Source organism: Procambarus clarkii, chromosome 59, assembly GCF_040958095.1.
Source record: "Procambarus clarkii isolate CNS0578487 chromosome 59, FALCON_Pclarkii_2.0, whole genome shotgun sequence".
NCBI classification, from domain to species: domain Eukaryota; kingdom Metazoa; phylum Arthropoda; class Malacostraca; order Decapoda; family Cambaridae; genus Procambarus; species Procambarus clarkii.
In genome coordinates, this window is record NC_091208.1 from 34,277,548 (window position 1) to 34,294,042 (window position 16,495).

The following is a 16,495-nucleotide window of genomic DNA, read 5'->3' on the forward strand; positions in this document are numbered from 1 at the left end:
GCTGGTGTTCACCAGGACCCTCTTAGTGTACCAGGTGCTCACCAGGACCCTCTTAGTGCAGCTGGTGTTCACCAGGACCCTCTTAGTGTACCAGGTGCTCACCAGGACCCTCTTAGTGCAGCTGGTGTTCACCAGGACCCTCTTAGTGTACCAGGTGCTCACCAGGACCCTCTTAGTGCAGCTGGTGTTCACCAGGACCCTCTTAGTGTACCAGGTGCTCACCAGCACCCTCTTAGTGCAGCTGGTGTTCACCAGGACCCTCTTAGTGCAGCTGGTGCTCACCAGGACCCTCTTAGTGCAGCTGGTGCTCACCAGGACCCTCTTAGTGTACCAGGTGTTCACCAGGACCCTCTTAGTGCAGCTGGTGTTCACCAGGACCCTCTTAGTGCAGCTGGTGTTCACCAGGACCCTCTTAGTGCAGCTGGTGTTCACCAGGACCCTCTTAGTGCAGCTGGTGCTCACCAGGACTCTCTTAGTGCAGCTGGTGTTCACCAGGACCCTCTTAGTGCAGCTGGTGTTCACCAGGACCCTCTTAGTGCAGCTGGTGTTCACCAGGACCCTCTTAGTGCAGCTGGTGCTCACCAGGACCCTCTTAGTGCAGCTGGTGCTCACCAGGACCCTCTTAGTGCAGCTGGTGTTCACCAGGACCCTCTTAGTGCAGCTGGTGTTCACCAGGACCCTCTTAGTGCAGCTGGTGTTCACCAGGACCCTCTTAGTGCAGCTGGTGTTCACCAGGACCCTCTTAGTGCAGCTGGTGCTCACCAGGACCCTCTTAGTGCAGCTGGTGTTCACCAGGACCTTCTTAGTGCAGCTGGTGCTCACCAGGACCCTCTTAGTGCAGCTGGTGTTCACCAGAACCCTCTTAGTGCAGCTGGTGTTCACCAGAACCCTCTTAGTGCAGCTGGTGCTCACCAGGACCCTCTTAGTGCAGCTGGTGCTCACCAGGACCCTCTTAGTGCAGCTGGTGCTCACCAGGACCCTCTTAGTGCAGCTGGTGTTCACCAGGACCCTCTTAGTGCAGCTGGTGTTCACCAGGACCCTCTTAGTGCAGCTGGTGTTCACCAGGACCCTCTTAGTGCAGCTGGTGTTCACCAGGACCCTCTTAGTGCAGCTGGTGCTCACCAGGACTCTCTTAGTGCAGCTGGTGTTCACCAGGACCCTCTTAGTGCAGCTGGTGTTCACCAGGACCCTCTTAGTGCAGCTGGTGTTCACCAGGACCCTCTTAGTGCAGCTGGTGCTCACCAGGACCCTCTTAGTGCAGCTGGTGCTCACCAGGACCCTCTTAGTGCAGCTGGTGTTCACCAGGACCCTCTTAGTGCAGCTGGTGCTCACCAGGACCCTCTTAGTGCAGCTGGTGTTCACCAGGACCCTCTTAGTGCAGCTGAGTGGCTCCCATGAAGGTCGATGGTCAGCCGTGTGTGACTATAGATCTTTCCTCCGTGGAACTCAATTAGTTTTAGTGACGATGAGCCAAGTGGGCGTGGTCAGGTAGGTGGTGGGTGTGGTCAGACTCCAGGTGGGCCGCTGGGAGGGGGCCCGGGCCCTCAGACCCTAGGACGGCCGCTGGGAGGGGGGCCTGGGCCCTCAGACCCTGGGAGGGCTGCTGGGAGGGGGCCTGGGCACTCAGACCCTGGGAGGGCCGCTGGGAGGGAGCCTGGGCCCTCAGACCCTGGGAGGGCTGCTGGGAGGGGGCCTGGGCACTCAGACCCTGGGAGGGCCGCTGGGAGGGAGCCTGAGCTCTCAGACCCGAGGTGGGCTGCTGGGAGGGAGCCTGGGCCCTCAGACCCCAGGAGGGCCGCTGGGAGGGAGCCTGGGCCCTCAGACCCCAGGAGGGCCGCTGGGAGGGAGCCTGAGCTCTGACCCGAGGTGGGCTGCTGGGAGGGAGCCTGGGCCCTCAGACCCTGGGAGGGCCGCTGGGAGGGAGCCTGAGCTCTCAGACCCGAGGTGGGCTGCTGGGAGGGAGCATGGGCCCTCAGACCCGAGGTGGGCTGCTGGGAGGGAGCCTGGGCCCTCAGACCCGAGGTGGGCTGCTGGGAGGGAGCATGGGCCCTCAGACCCGAGGTGGGCTGCTGGGAGGGAGCCTGGGCCCTCAAACCCCAGGAGGGCCGCTGGGAGGGAGCCTGGGCCCTCAAACCCCAGGAGGGCCGCTGGGAGGGAGCCCGGACCCTCAGACCCGAGGTGGGCCGCTGGGAGGGGGCCCGGGCCCTCAGACCCGAGGTGGGCCACTGGGAGGGAGCCCGGGCCCTCAGACCGGGCCACCACACCTCCAGGCAGGGCGCCACAGCCCTGAAATACTCTCCTCCCAGAATGCCAACCGGAAGTTCATTCGGCAGTCGCCCTTCGCTGAATGAGTCCGTGAAATCTGGCGGATATTGACTGGGAAGATGGAAGCATCCACATACATGCCCATAATGTTCCAGGCTACATTATCCTCATGTATTATTATTACAATACAATGTAATTGTAATAATTTAAAAGTAAAAGTAAATAATTTAAATGTAAAAGTAATACATTTACTCTACATTATTTCTTCAAGTTATTAAAACACTAGCTATTGTAGTAATTTTATTATGCTTTACCAATGACCCTCTAGCAGGTGTTCCGTTATGTATTAGTGAAGTATAGTTATGTATTAGTGAAGTATACTTATGTATTAGTGAAGTATAGTTATGTATTAGTGAAGTATACTTATGTATTAGTGAAGTATAGTTATGTATTAGTGAAGTATACTTATGTATTAGTGAAACATAGTTATGTATTAGTGAAATATTGTTGTGTATTAGTTTATTTATTTTTATTTATTTATTTATTTATATAAGAAGGTACACTGGGATTGTGAGGATACATTGCATAGTAATAACAATCTTGTACAGCCACTAGTACGCGCAGCGTTTCGGGCAGGTCCTTAATCTAAGAAAATTTTAAGTAGGTAAATACTTGCAAAATTTATACAAATGATAACAGTTACATTGCAAGAAAAAAAATATAAGATGAGAGAAAATTGTAGGTATATTATAACACATAGGTAGCTCAGATTGATTGCAATGACAGCTTGAATGGTAGTTTAACAAAAATTAGCAGGCACATTACAGCATATGACTAGCACATAAAAGAAGACAGCAATGAACACAATGATAAAGTTGTTTGGGTTAAGTACGTAAAGGTTGGGAGATTGGGTAACACTAGGTACAGAGCAAATTTAAAGCTCAGTGTAGGACACTACGAAGATGAAATTAGGTACTTTTGGGTTTTGTTTTTAAATGAGGCAAAAGTTTGACAGCTTTTCAATTCACTAGGGAGTGAGTTCCATAGACTAGGTCCCTTAATTTGCATAGTGTTTACACAGATTAAGTTTGACTTTGGGGATATCAAAGAGAGATTTATTTCTGGTGTGGTGATAATGGGTCCTATTACATCTGTCCAGGGAGAGTTTCAGAGCTTGGTTTGCATTTAAGAACAGGGTTTTGTAAATGTAGTTGACACAAGAGAATGTGTGGTGGGAGTTAATATTTAGCAAGTTTAGGGATTTAAACAAGGGAGCTGAGTGTTGTCTGAAAGCTGAGTTTGTTATTATTCTGATAGCAGATTTTTGCTGCGTGATGATGGGCTTAAGGTGGTTTGCAGTGGTAGACCCCCATGCACAGATACCATAATTAAGACAGGGGTAGATTAGTGCATAATATAGTGAGAGGAGAGCAGAGTTAGGAGCATAATATCTGATTTTGGAGAGTATACCAACTGTTTTAGAGACTTTCTTAGTTATGTGTTGAATGCGGGTGCTGAACTTGAGTCTCTTGTCTAGGAATAGGCCAAGAAACTTGCCATCATTTTTATTACTGATGTTAATGTTGTCTATCTGTAGCTGAATTGCATTTGATGATTTGCTTCCAAATAAGATGTAGTAAGTCTTTTCTATGTTTAATGTTATAGTGAAGTAATGTAGTGTAATGTTAGTGAAGTATAGTTATGTATTAGTGAAGAATTGTTGTGTATTAGTGAAGTATAATTATGTATTAGTGAAGTATAGTTATGTATTAGTGAAGTATAATTATGTATTAGTGAAGTATTGTTGTGTATTAGTGAAGTATAATTATGTATTAGTGAAGTATAGTTATGTATTAGTGAAGTATAATTATGTATTAGTGAAGTATTGTTGTGTATTAGTGAAGTATAATTATGTATTAGTGAAGTATAGTTATGTATTAGTGTAGTTATGTATTAGTGAAGTATAGTTATGTATTAGTGAACTATTGTTGTGTATTAATGAAGTATAGTTATGTATTAGTGAAGTACAGTTATGTATTAGAATGTATTATACTTATTTAAAATTTACACAAGGTTCCGAACCAACATGGTTCATTCTCAAGTGACAGGGAAGTACAGGGCGTATTAGTTTTATACCATTAGGGGAGTCAAGTGTAGACAAGTTGACCAATACAAATGGGTCAAGAATAAGGCATAAAGGGGAGAAAAGTATGACGTTAAAGTTTGAAGAAGACGTTAAAGTTCCGGTCTTGAAGAACAAGACCGGAACATGAAGATGCCAACATAGAAGACACTGTTCAACATGCTACGCCTGATTAACCCTTGTGTCTGCTTCGTTCCATATTTTCTTTTTCTTCAAACTTAAACGTCATACTTTTCTCCCCTTTATGCCTTATTCTTGACCCATTTGTATTGGTCAACTTGTCTACACTTGACTCCCCTAATGGTATAAAACTAATACGCCCTGTACTTCCCTGTCACTTGAGAATGAACCATGTTGGTTCGAAACGTTGTGTAAATTTTATAATAAGTGTAATACATTCTACAGTTATTTATTTATTTTTCTTCACCTCGAACGAAGATGACTTTTGGAGAACTCTTCCAATTAAACCAAGATGCTAGAGCATTAGTCAGAGGGATAGAAGCCCTAAACAAGAAAATAATCAATACAGAATATGCAGTCATATTCAATGAGACATGTATAAATGTAGACCTGCTGCCAGTATACACCTATGTTGTCGCCCCCAACATAGTAGCATACTTTGTAATTACCTTACTTGGGTTAACCCAAGTTAATTAGTTGGCCAAGACTCCTAAACGGTGCAGCCAGATCACAATACCACATTAGAGTTGATAATGGTCCGAGACGGACTGAAACGTCATCTTCTGGTGTGTTGCTTGGTCACCACAACACCACCACCGTCCACAACAGTGAGCTTGGTCACCACAACACCACCACCACCGTCCACAATCACAGTAAACAGTAACAACAGTCACAGTGACTATACCGTATAAGGGTAGTGTTCTAACTCTGCATGAAAACCTCAGTTGGCGTTTGTGGAAGAGGATGCGCTGTGCTGCACCCTGATACAGCGCTGGTTAATACAGTCGTTCATCCAGCAGTATGTTCAGTCGTTCATTTGGGTTCCGTCCGTTTACAGAGACCTTGGGTTATCAGACAGCCGCCCTCATAAACATAGGTCAAAAGTGATTCCATCCACCCGCCAAACCCCCTCGCTGTTTGTGAATGAAAAACGGTTTACACACGACTTGTGTTCGAACCACAACGCTGTAAATGCTTCACCCACGTACTACAAATACAAATAATCGCCAACAGAACCTAACCTAACCAATGCCTAAATATGCACAATATGCTAATATATAACAATATTAATTTATAATTGAGAAAATTGCTACTTTGAATGAACAGCATGTTAAAACTTATGAATTCGTCTTTGGGGTCGACCGCTGGATGGAATTGACTTGGTGTGAGGCAGCCCGTCCTCCAAACAAAGATCCAAAAGTGATTCCATGCACCCGCCAAACCCCCCAGCTGTTTATGAATGAAAAGCGGTTTACACACGACTCACAACTGCTGACGTTCGAACATATCCGGAACAAGTGCTTCACTGACGAATTTTGTTCGAATCACAACGCTATAAATACTTCACGCACGTACTACAATTACAAATAATCACCAACAGAACCTAAACACCTAACCTAACCTATCCTATGCCTATATATGCACAATATGCTAATATATTATAATATTAATTTATACTTGAGAAAATTTCCGTTTTGAATGAACAGCATGTTAAAATTTATGAATGCGTCTGTGGGGTTGACCGCTGAATGTAATGGACTTGAGTCGAGGACGGGTTGTGTGAGGATGGGTGGTATCAGACGTCACTCTTAACTATCTAGAGGAAACTACGCTCTTAGGTTTATGGATGTTGTTCTTGTTCTCGTAGATCGGTTACCGAACTTGGGGTAAGTAATTATCACATTGTGGGTCGCCGTGAACAGTGCAAGAGAAAGAGACGTAACTTAGGTCTGAGAGGAAGTGTGAGTGTTGTGGTCCAGGTGTGTGGTCGTGTACTCTTACAGTACCTGCCGGCCCTTGTCTTATTGTTGGTACGACGACCAGTCTTCCTCGGTCCTCATCCGCACCCTCTATCACGGTATCGTTGTGACACAGACTGTGGAGGGTATCGTAGTGACACAGACGCTGGAGGGGGAGTGTTGGAGGGTATCGTAGTGACACAGACGCTGGAGGGGGAGTGTTGGAGGGTATCGTAGTGACACAGTCGCTGGAGGAGGAGTGTTGGAGGGTATCGTAGTGACACAGTCGCTGGTGGGTGAGTGTTGGAGGGTATCGTAGTGACACAGTCGCTGGTGGGTGAGTGTTGGAGGGTATCGTAGTGACACAGACGCTGGAGGGTGAGTGTTGGAGGGTATCGTAGTGACACAGACTATGGAGGGTGAGTACTGGAAGGCACTTATCAAGGCTCTCCAGCACTTACCCTCCGTAGGTGAGGACATTGATCCGTCAGTGATTAATGTGATCCATCAACCATTGATGGATCACAGGTAAGTTCACTTACCTGTCTAATCTGAGGTAATGGTCGACACTCTTGGCCCTGGTGACGTAGTTGTTGCCACTGATGACGTAATGGTCGACACTCTTGGCCCTGGTGACGTAGTTGTTGCCACTGATGACGTAATGGTCGACACTCTTGGCCCTGGTGACGTAGTTGTTGCCACTGATGACGTAATGGTCGACACTCTTGGCCCTGGTGACGTAGTTATTGCCACTGATGACGTAATGATCGACACTCTTGGCCCTGGTGACGTAGTTATTGCCACTGATGACGTAATGGTCGACACTCTTGGCCCTGGTGACGTAGTTGTTGCCACTGATGACGTAATGGTCGACACTCTTGGCCCTGGTGACGTAGTTATTGCCACTGATGACGTAATGATCGACACTCTTGGCCCTGGTGACGTAGTTATTGCCACTGATGACGTAATGGTCGACACTCTTGGCCCTGGTGACGTAGTTGTTGCCACTGATGACGTAAGTGTTTGTGGTCACGTGACTCCAGCAGCAATGAGTATAGCCAATGGCCGCGTCAACACTAACGAGGTAACTGGCGACACTCAGGCAATTCCACCTGATTGGTTGTCACCGATGACGCAATGAATGCATGTAATTTTCTGTGGAACTTTGGACTCCTACATATAGCATTAAATTATTCATAAAACATATTCAAATGAATCATAAATATAAAACTATTAGTAATAATAAAGTTTCCCGTCTTTTATAGGATAACCACTAAAAATCAATAGATACTGTAAGTCAGATATTAATAATATCACAGAGAAAATGATTATCAGATTAGTTTTAACATTGGTTCTCTAATGGCTTCGAGTGACATGAATGTGTAGCAGGCAGGATACACGGCGCCGCTGGAGGACGTGCGCGAGGCGACGTCCCGGACCACACTGAGGGGACGCCGACACAGACGCCTCTTACCACCACTCTCAATGAACACTAATGCTCGCTTCAGGGCCCCCAACCTGCGTCACGCTCTCTTCTGGGCCCCACGTGCAACAGCTGATGACATGTTAGATAACTTCCCAGCTGTTTCTCTCCCTCGCTCTCTCTCGTTCTTACTGACGGTATACTCGTTGATCCAGCAGCTGACTCGTTGATCTCAGCAGCTGACTCGTTGATCTCACAGCTGACTCGTTGATCTCACAGCTGACTCGTTGATCTCACAGCTGACTCGTTGATCTCACAGCTGACTCGTTGATCTCACAGCTGACTCGTTGATCTCACAGCTGACTCGTTGATCTCACAGCTGACTCGTTGATCTCACAGCTGACTCGTTGATCTCACAGCTGACTCGTTGATCTCACAGCTGACTCGTTGATCTCACAGCTGACTCGTTGATCTCACAGCTGACTCGTTGATCTCACAGCTGACTCGTTGATCTCACAGCTGACTCGTTGATCTCACAGCTGACTCGTTGATCTCACAGCTGACTCGTTGATCTCACAGCTGACTCGTTGATCTCACAGCTGACTCGTTGATCCAGCAGCTGACTCGTTGTCTAGCGTGACCCCAGCTGTCCTGCCTCAAGTCTAGCGTGACCCCAGCTGTCCTGCCTCAAGTCTAGCGTGACCCCAGCTGTCCTGCCTCAAGTCTAGCGTGACCCTAGCTGTCCTGCCTCAAGTCTAGCGTGACCCTAGCTGTCCTGCCTCAAGTCTAGCGTGACCCCAGCTGTCCTGCCTCAAGTCTAGCGTGACCCCAGCTGTCCTGCCTCAAGTCTAGCGTGACCCCAGCTGTCCTGCCTCAAGTCTAGCGTGACCCCAGCTGTCCTGCCTCAAGTCTAGCGTGACCCCAGCTGTCCTGCCTTACGTCTAGCGTGACCCCAGCTGTCCTGCCCCAAGTCTAGCGTGACCCCAGCTGTCCTGCCCCAAGTCTAGCGTGACCCCAGCTGTCCTGCCTCAAGTCTAGCGTGACCCCAGCTGTCCTGCCCCAAGTCTAGCGTGACCCCAGCTGTCCTGCCTCAAGTGTAGCGTGACCCCAGCTGTCCTGCCTCAAGTGTAGCGTGACCCCAGCTGTCCTGCCTCAAGTGTAGCGTGACCCCAGCTGTCCTGCCTCAAGTGTAGCGTGACCCCAGCTGTCCTGCCTCAAGTGTAGCGTGACCCCAGCTGTCCTGCCCCAAGTCTAGCGTGACCCCAGCTGTCCTGCCTCAAGTGTAGCGTGACCCCAGCTGTCCTGCCTCAAGTGTAGCGTGACCCCAGCTGTCCTGCCCCAAGCCTAGCGTGACCCCAGCTGTCCTGCCTCACGTCTAGCGTGACCCCAGCTGTCCTGCCTCACGTCTAGCGTGACCCCAGCTGGCGGCCCCGCTAACAAAGCGTGTGTGGGGGATGTGTTGACATTATCACAGTCAACACTTACCCTCCGCTCCCGCCTGCTCTCACACTCTCACAGGTCTGGGCGCAGGCAGCGGCGGGTAAATATGGCAGCGACCTCCTCACACAGCCTCAGTCAACACCAGTCCTAGACGGCCCCATCCCGGAGATTGGCATAGACACGCGCGCACACGTGGACACACGCCGTGTCCCCAGTGTGTGTCTAATTCATTCTACGGAATTGCGGGACCAAAGAGCCAAAGCTCGACCCCCGCAAGCACAAATAGGTGAGTACACACACACACGCGTGGACACACACACACACACACGTGGACACACACACACACACACACACACACACACACACACACACACACATGAACACAAATGCGTGTGTTCATGCGTGTGTGCTGATAAGAAAAGGTTGAAGTTTTGAAGAGATAATTCAGAACTGTGAAGGTTTCAGTGACTACATATCAGGCACCATAGCAACTGGAGGACAGAAAATTATAGTAGTAGTCATATATAACCCCCCACCGAATGTCAGAAGACCCAGACAGGAATATGATAGAAACAACTTGGCCACCATTAATATAATAGAGAGCAGCTTCTGTGGCTAGCAGGAATGGATCCAGGCTACTAATCATAGGAGACTTCAACCATGGAAAGATAGATTGGGGAACAGAGACCCACATGGAGGACCAGACACATGGAGAACAAAGCTGCTGGATGTGGCAACAAGAAACTTTCTAAGTCAACACGTCAAGGGACCGACAAGAATGAGAGGAGGGGATGAACCAGCCTTGCTTGATGTGATATTTACCCTAAATGAGTCGGATATAAGGGAAGTTAAGTTGGAAGCCCCCTTGGGAATGAGTGATCAGTGTATTGAGCTTTGAGTACCTGGTTGAGCTGGGAATTATCACCCCCAAAAAAGAACTGGGAACCAAAGGGCTGGCGTACCGAAAGGGAAACTATGAGGAGATGAATAAATTCCTAAGGGATATACATTGGGACACAGAACTCAGAACCAAGCCCGTACAAGACATGATGGACTATGTCACCCAAAAATGTCAGGAGGCTGTAAGCAGGTTTGTCCCAGCCCGACAGGTAAAAACAGAGAAGCAAAGGAAGAATCCGTGGTTTAATAGGGAATGTATAAAAGCAAAGGAGCTGAACAAAAGGGCATGGAGGAACTTCCGTAATAACAGAACGCCAGAAAGTAGAGAGAGATACCAGAGAACCAGGAACGAGTATGTCAGTGTGAGAAGAGCAGCTGAGAAAAGGCATGAAAATGATATAGCTAATAAAGCCAAGACCGAATCAAAGCTACTCCACAGTCACATCAGGAGGAAGACAACAGTGAAGGAACGGGTGATGAAACTTTAGACGGGCGAGGACAGGTATACAGAGAATGACAAAGAGGTGTGTGAAGAACTCAACAAAAGGTTCCAGGAGGTCTTTACAATAGAACAGGGAGAAGTCACGGCGCTAGGAGAGGTGGCAGCAAACCAGGTGACCTTGGAAAGGTTCGAAATTACAAGAGATGAGGTCAAGAAGCACCTATTGGAGCTGGACGTGAGAAAAGCTGTTGGGCCGGACGGAATCTCACCATGAGTATTGAAAGAGTGTGCAGGAGCACTTTGCTTGCCACTCTCCATAGTGTATAGCAGGTCACTGGAAACGGGAGACCTACCAGAAATATGGAAGACTGCTAATGTAGTACCAATATACAAAAAGGGTATATATTGACAGGGTGACAGACAAGAGGCACTGAACTACAGGCCAGTGTCCTTAACTTGTATACCATGCAAGGTGATGGAGAAGATTGTGAGAAAAAACCTAGTAACACATCTGGAGAGAAGAGACTTCGTGACAACCCATCAACATGGGTTCAGGGAGGGTAAATCTTGCCTTACAGGCTTGATAGAATTCTACGATCAGGTGACAAAGATTAAGCAAGAAAGAGAAGGATGGGCGGACGACTGCATTTTTTTGGACTGTCGGAAAGCCTTTGACACTACCCCATAAAAGGTTGATGCATAAGCTGGAGAAACAGGCAGGAGTAACTGGTAGGGCGCTCCAGTGGATAAGGGAGTACCTAAGCAATAGGAAGCAGAGAGTTACAGTGAGGGGTGAGACCTCAGATTGGCGTGAAGTCACCAATGGAGTCCCACAGGGCTCTGTACGCGGACCTATCCTGTTTCTGATATACGTAAATGATCTCCCAGAGGGTATAGACTCATTCCTCTCAATGTTTGCTGACGACGCCAAAATTATGAGAATGGATTAAGACAGAGGAGGACAGCTTGAGGCTTCAAGAAGACCTGGACAAGCTGCAGGAATGGTCGAACAAATGGCTGTTAGAGTTTAACCCAAACAAATGTAATGTAATGAAGATAGGGGTAGGGAGCAGGAGACCAGATACAAGGTATCATTTGGGAGACGAAATACTTCAAGTCAGAGAGAGAGAAAGACCTGGGGGTTGATATCACGCCAGACCTGTCCCCTAAAGCTCATATCAAGAGGATAAAATCAGCAGCATATGCCAGGTTGGCTAACATAAGAACGGCCTTTAGAAATTTGTGTAAGGAATCTTTCAGAACATTATATACCACATATGTCAGGCCAATCCTGGAGTATGCGGCTCCAGCATGGAGTCCATATCTAGTCAAGCATAAGACTAAACTGGAAAAGGTTCAAAGGTTCGCCACCAGACTAGTACCCGAGCCGAGAGTTATGAGCTACGAGGAGAGACTACGGGAATTAAACCTCACTTCGCTGGAAGACAGAAGAGTTAGGGGGGACATGATCACCACATTCAAAATTCTCAAGGGAATCGACAGGGTAGATAAAGACAGGCTATTTAACACAAGGGGCACACGCACTAGGGGACACAGGTGGAAACTGAGTGCCCAAATGAGCCACAGAGATATTAGAAAGAACTTTTTTAGTGTCAGTGGTTGACAAATGGAATGCATTAGGAAGTGATGTGGTGGAGGCTGACTCCATACACAGTTTCAAGTGTAGATATGACAGAGCCCGATAGGCTCAGGAATCTGTACACCAGTTGATTGACGGTTGAGAGGCGGGACACCCCCCCCCCCACACACACACACACACACACACACACACACACACACACACACACACGCACGCGTGGACACACATACACACTACAGGGGCCTGGTGGATAGCGCGCTCGTAATTGTGTGGTGCGGGTTCGATTCCCGCACCAGGGAGAAACAGATGGGTAAAGTTTCTTTCACCCTGAATGCCCCTGTTACCTAGCAGTAAATAGGTACATTGGAGTCGGTCAGCTGTCACGGGCTGCTTCCTGGGGTGTGTGTGGTGTGGAGAGAAAAAAAATAGTAGTAAACAGTTGAGAGGCGGGCCAAAAAAGCAAAGCTCAACCCCTGCAAACACAACTAGGTGAATACACATGCGTGGACACTCACACATGCATGGTCACACACACACACACACACACAGGATAGGGGTGTAGGAGACAGGGTAGATAATGATAAATTTGTTAAGGATCTCAGTAACTGCGTTTTTGTCCTTGTCTCTCCTCTCTGCTGGACTGGTCCCTGTCTACTATTACTACTGCTCTTTTTCGCTCTATCAGTCAGCTCGTACATCTAGCTGCTTCCTTGGAAGAAGCCACTTCCATGGCAACTTCCCTTACTGCAGACCTAATTCAGGGCTCTTTTTAAACAATTCTGCAAATGAGGATTGTATTGTAGAAGTCCCCTCTACAGGAACATTACTATCTCCCTGAGAGATGGTTTGTGTCTGGTATTGGAGAGGATTCTCTTTCAGGTTTTTTTTTATTTCCTCCTTTGCTGCCTTCAGTTCATCCTGCAGGTTGGTTACTGTCTCCCTCATTACCCTCAATCCTTCACTGAATTTACTCCACATTCTTTCCAATGTTTCCCATAATCCAGGCAACCTGTCCCTCCCCTTCCTGTGTCTGTTCCTGACATGTTTGTCTTCCTGAGTTTGTCTCTCTGCCATGGTTTTTTCTCTATGAGAAAGAGAGAGAGAGAGAGAGAGGGGGGGGCATTGAGAGAGGGGAGAGAGAAAGAAAGAGAGGCATTGAGAGAGGGGAGAGAGAGAGAGAGAGGAGGGAGAGAGAGAGAGAGGGAGAATGGGGAGAGAAAGAAGGGAGAGAGAGCGTGTGTGTGTACTCACCTAGTTGTACTCATCTAATTGTGTTTGTGGGGTTGAGCTCTGGCTCTTTGGTCCCACCTCTCAACCGTCAATCAACAGGTGTACAGATTCCTAAGCCTACTGGGCTCTATCATATCTACACTTGAAACTGTGTATGGAGTCAGCCTCCACCACATCTCTGCCTAATGCATTCCATCTGTTAACTACTCTGACACTGAAAAAGTTCTTTCTAACGTCCCTGTGGCTCATTTGTGTACTCAGTCTCCACCTGTGTCCCCTTGTTCGCGTACCACCCGTGTTAGAGGTAATGATGGAGAGGGCTGACCAGAATATCGAAAAGGTTTTCAGGCTTGGACAGTAGAACAAGGACAGAGGCCGATTGATAAATTTGGTGTTCATGAGCGAGAACACAGAAGAGGAACTGTTAGCAAAGAAGAGCAGACTAGCAAATGTGCCAAAGTTCCAAAAAGTATTCCAGCAGAGGGATATGACAAGGGACGAGAGAATGAGGGCAGCAGATGCAAAGAGGTAGTGCAGGGAGAAAGAAAGAAGTCAGGGAAGCATAACCCTGAACCCTACAATCCCAGAGGGGAGTGGGAAACCCTCCACAAGCAAAACTGAGTGGAGACTGATGTACACAAGACTGAGGTGGTGGAGGTGGAGACTGAGTACACAAATCTCCACAGGAGGTGGAGACTGAGTACACAAATGAGCCACAGGGACATTAGAAAGAACTTTTTCAGTGCCAGAGTAGTTAACAGATGGAATGCATTAGGCAGAGATGTGATGGAGGCTGACTACATACACAGCTACAAGTATAGATATGATAGAGCCCAGTAGGCTTAGGAATCTGTACACCTGTTGATTGACGGTTGAGAAGTGGGACCAAAGAGCCAGAGCTCAACCCCCGCAAGCACAATTAGATGAGTACAACTAGGTGAGTACACACACACATGTTCAACAGTTCAAGCAGTTTAACAGCCACAGAGAGAGGAGCACCACCCCCACCTTCCACCCAATAGACATCCTACCTGCCCCAACTCCTGCCAGTCCCCCATTAAGTGCCCACCTAGGCATCCTCCCCTCACTTAAACCCCTCCCCAGGACCTACCTTCTCCCCAACCCCCCAAGCCCTTCCTTCTCCCCCATGCCCTCCCGTCTCCCCCACCACCAAGCCCTCTGTTCTCCCCCACCACCAAGCACTCCATTCTCCCCCACTCCCCTAAGCACTCCATTCTCCCCCACTCCCCTCAGCTCTTCCTCCCCCCCCCCCCAACCATCCCTCCTCTTCTGCTCCCCCAGGCCCCCCCTACCCCTCATCCCCCCAAGCCCTCCCTTGCCCTGTACCCCTCCCCCAAGCCTCCCCAACTCCCCCCCCCCCCCCCAAGCCTCTCCCTTCAACCATGGAAGGATAGCCTGGGAGAACAAGGAACGGCATGGAGGTGAGGATACACGGAGAGCTAAACTACTAGAAGTGGCGACAAAAAACTTCTTAAGCCAGCACGTCAGGGAACACACAAGAAAAAGAGTAAACGATGAACCAGCGAGACTTGACCTAGTCTTCACTCTGAATGACTCCAACATAAGGGATATCGGTTTCGAGGCCTCGGTAGGAATGAGCGACCACAGTGTACTGACGTTTGAGTATCCGGTTGAAGAAGGGTGAAGGAACTCGAGGAGGGGAACTGAAAACAAAAGGCTGGCGTTCCGAAAGGGAAACTATGAGATAAGGAAATTCCTAACAGATATAACATGGGAAACAGAGCTCAGAGGCAAGACGGCCCAAGACATGATGGACTACATCACGCAGAAGTGTAAGGAGGCAGCAGACAAGTTTGTCCCAGTCCAAAAGGAAAACAACGAAATGCAGATGAGAAACCCATGGTTTAATCAGAGATGTAGGCTAGCTGAGCAGCAAAGTAAAAGGGCGTGGAGAAACTATAGAAATAACAGAATCATTCCTCTCACTGTTTGCTGATGATGCAAAAATTATGAGGAAGATTAAGACGGAGGAAGACAGTATGGAGACAGTAAGACTACAAGATGGCCTAGACAGACTGCATGAATGGTCCAATAAATGGCTACTAAAGTTCAACCCGAGTAAATGTAAGGTAATGAAACTAGGCAGTGGAAACATGAGGCCAGACACAAGATACAGAATGGAAGATGAAGTCCTTCATGAAACGGACAGAGAGAAGGATCTAGGAATTGATATCACACCAACCCTGTCTCCTGAAGCCCACGTCAAAAAAAGAATAACATCTGCGGCGTATGCGAGGCTGGCTAACACCAGAACAGCCTTCAGGAACCTGTGTAAGGAATCATTCAGAACCCTGTATACCACATATGTAAAACGAATTCTGGAGTATGCGGCCCCAGCATGGAGCCCGTACCTTGTCAAGCACAAGGCAAAGCTTGAAAAAGTTCAGAAATATGCCACTAGGATAGTCCCAGAATTATGAGACATGAGTTACGAAGAAAGGCTGCGAGAAATGCACCTCGACACTAGAAGAGAGAAGAGTAAGGGGAGACATGATCACTACCTACAAAATTCTCAGAGGAATTGACAGGGTAGATAAAGATAAACTGTTTAACACGGGTGGGACACGGACAAGGGGACACAGGTGGAAACTGAGTACCCACATGAGCCACAGGGACGTTAGAAGGAACTTTTTCAGTGTCAGAGTAGTTAACAGGTGGAATGTATTAGGCAGTGATGTGGTGGAGACTGACTCTTAACAACAGCCAGGGAGGCATAGAGGCATATAGGGCTCTGGTAGCTGAGCGGACAGCGCGCAGAACACGTAATTCAGTGGCCCGGGTTTGATTCCCAGACCAGGCAGAAACAAATGGGCAAAGTTTCTTTCATCTGATGCCCCTGTTACCTGGCAGTAAATAGGTACCTGGAAGTTAGACAGCGGTTACGGAGCTGCTTCCTGGGTGTGTGGGGGGGGGGGGGAGGAAGTTAGTAGTTAGTTACAGTTGATTGATTGACAGTTGCGAGGCGAGCCGAAAGAGCAGATCGAGCTCAACCCCCGCAAGCACAACTAGGTGAATACAGTTACTGCCCGAAACGCTTTGCGTAATAGTGGCTTTAGGCATTGTATGTACTAGCTCTTATCTATAAAGCCAA

The 16,495-nt window shown here is 48.2% G+C and overlaps 2 protein-coding genes across 3 annotated transcripts in view; one reads left to right on the forward strand and one right to left on the reverse strand.

The window, feature by feature from the left end:
- Positions 1-7,845, reverse strand: part of LOC123768079 (uncharacterized) — a 109,498-nt gene extending 101,653 nt beyond the window's left edge. The window contains exon 1 of the mRNA XM_045758361.2: positions 6,870-7,845. The gene's annotated coding sequence lies outside the window, so the exon portion shown is untranslated. The remainder of the gene's footprint in view (positions 1-6,869) is intronic.
- Positions 1-16,495, forward strand: part of LOC123768080 (UPF0547 protein C16orf87 homolog) — a 188,059-nt gene that overhangs the window by 143,021 nt on the left and 28,543 nt on the right. The window lies entirely within an intron of this gene.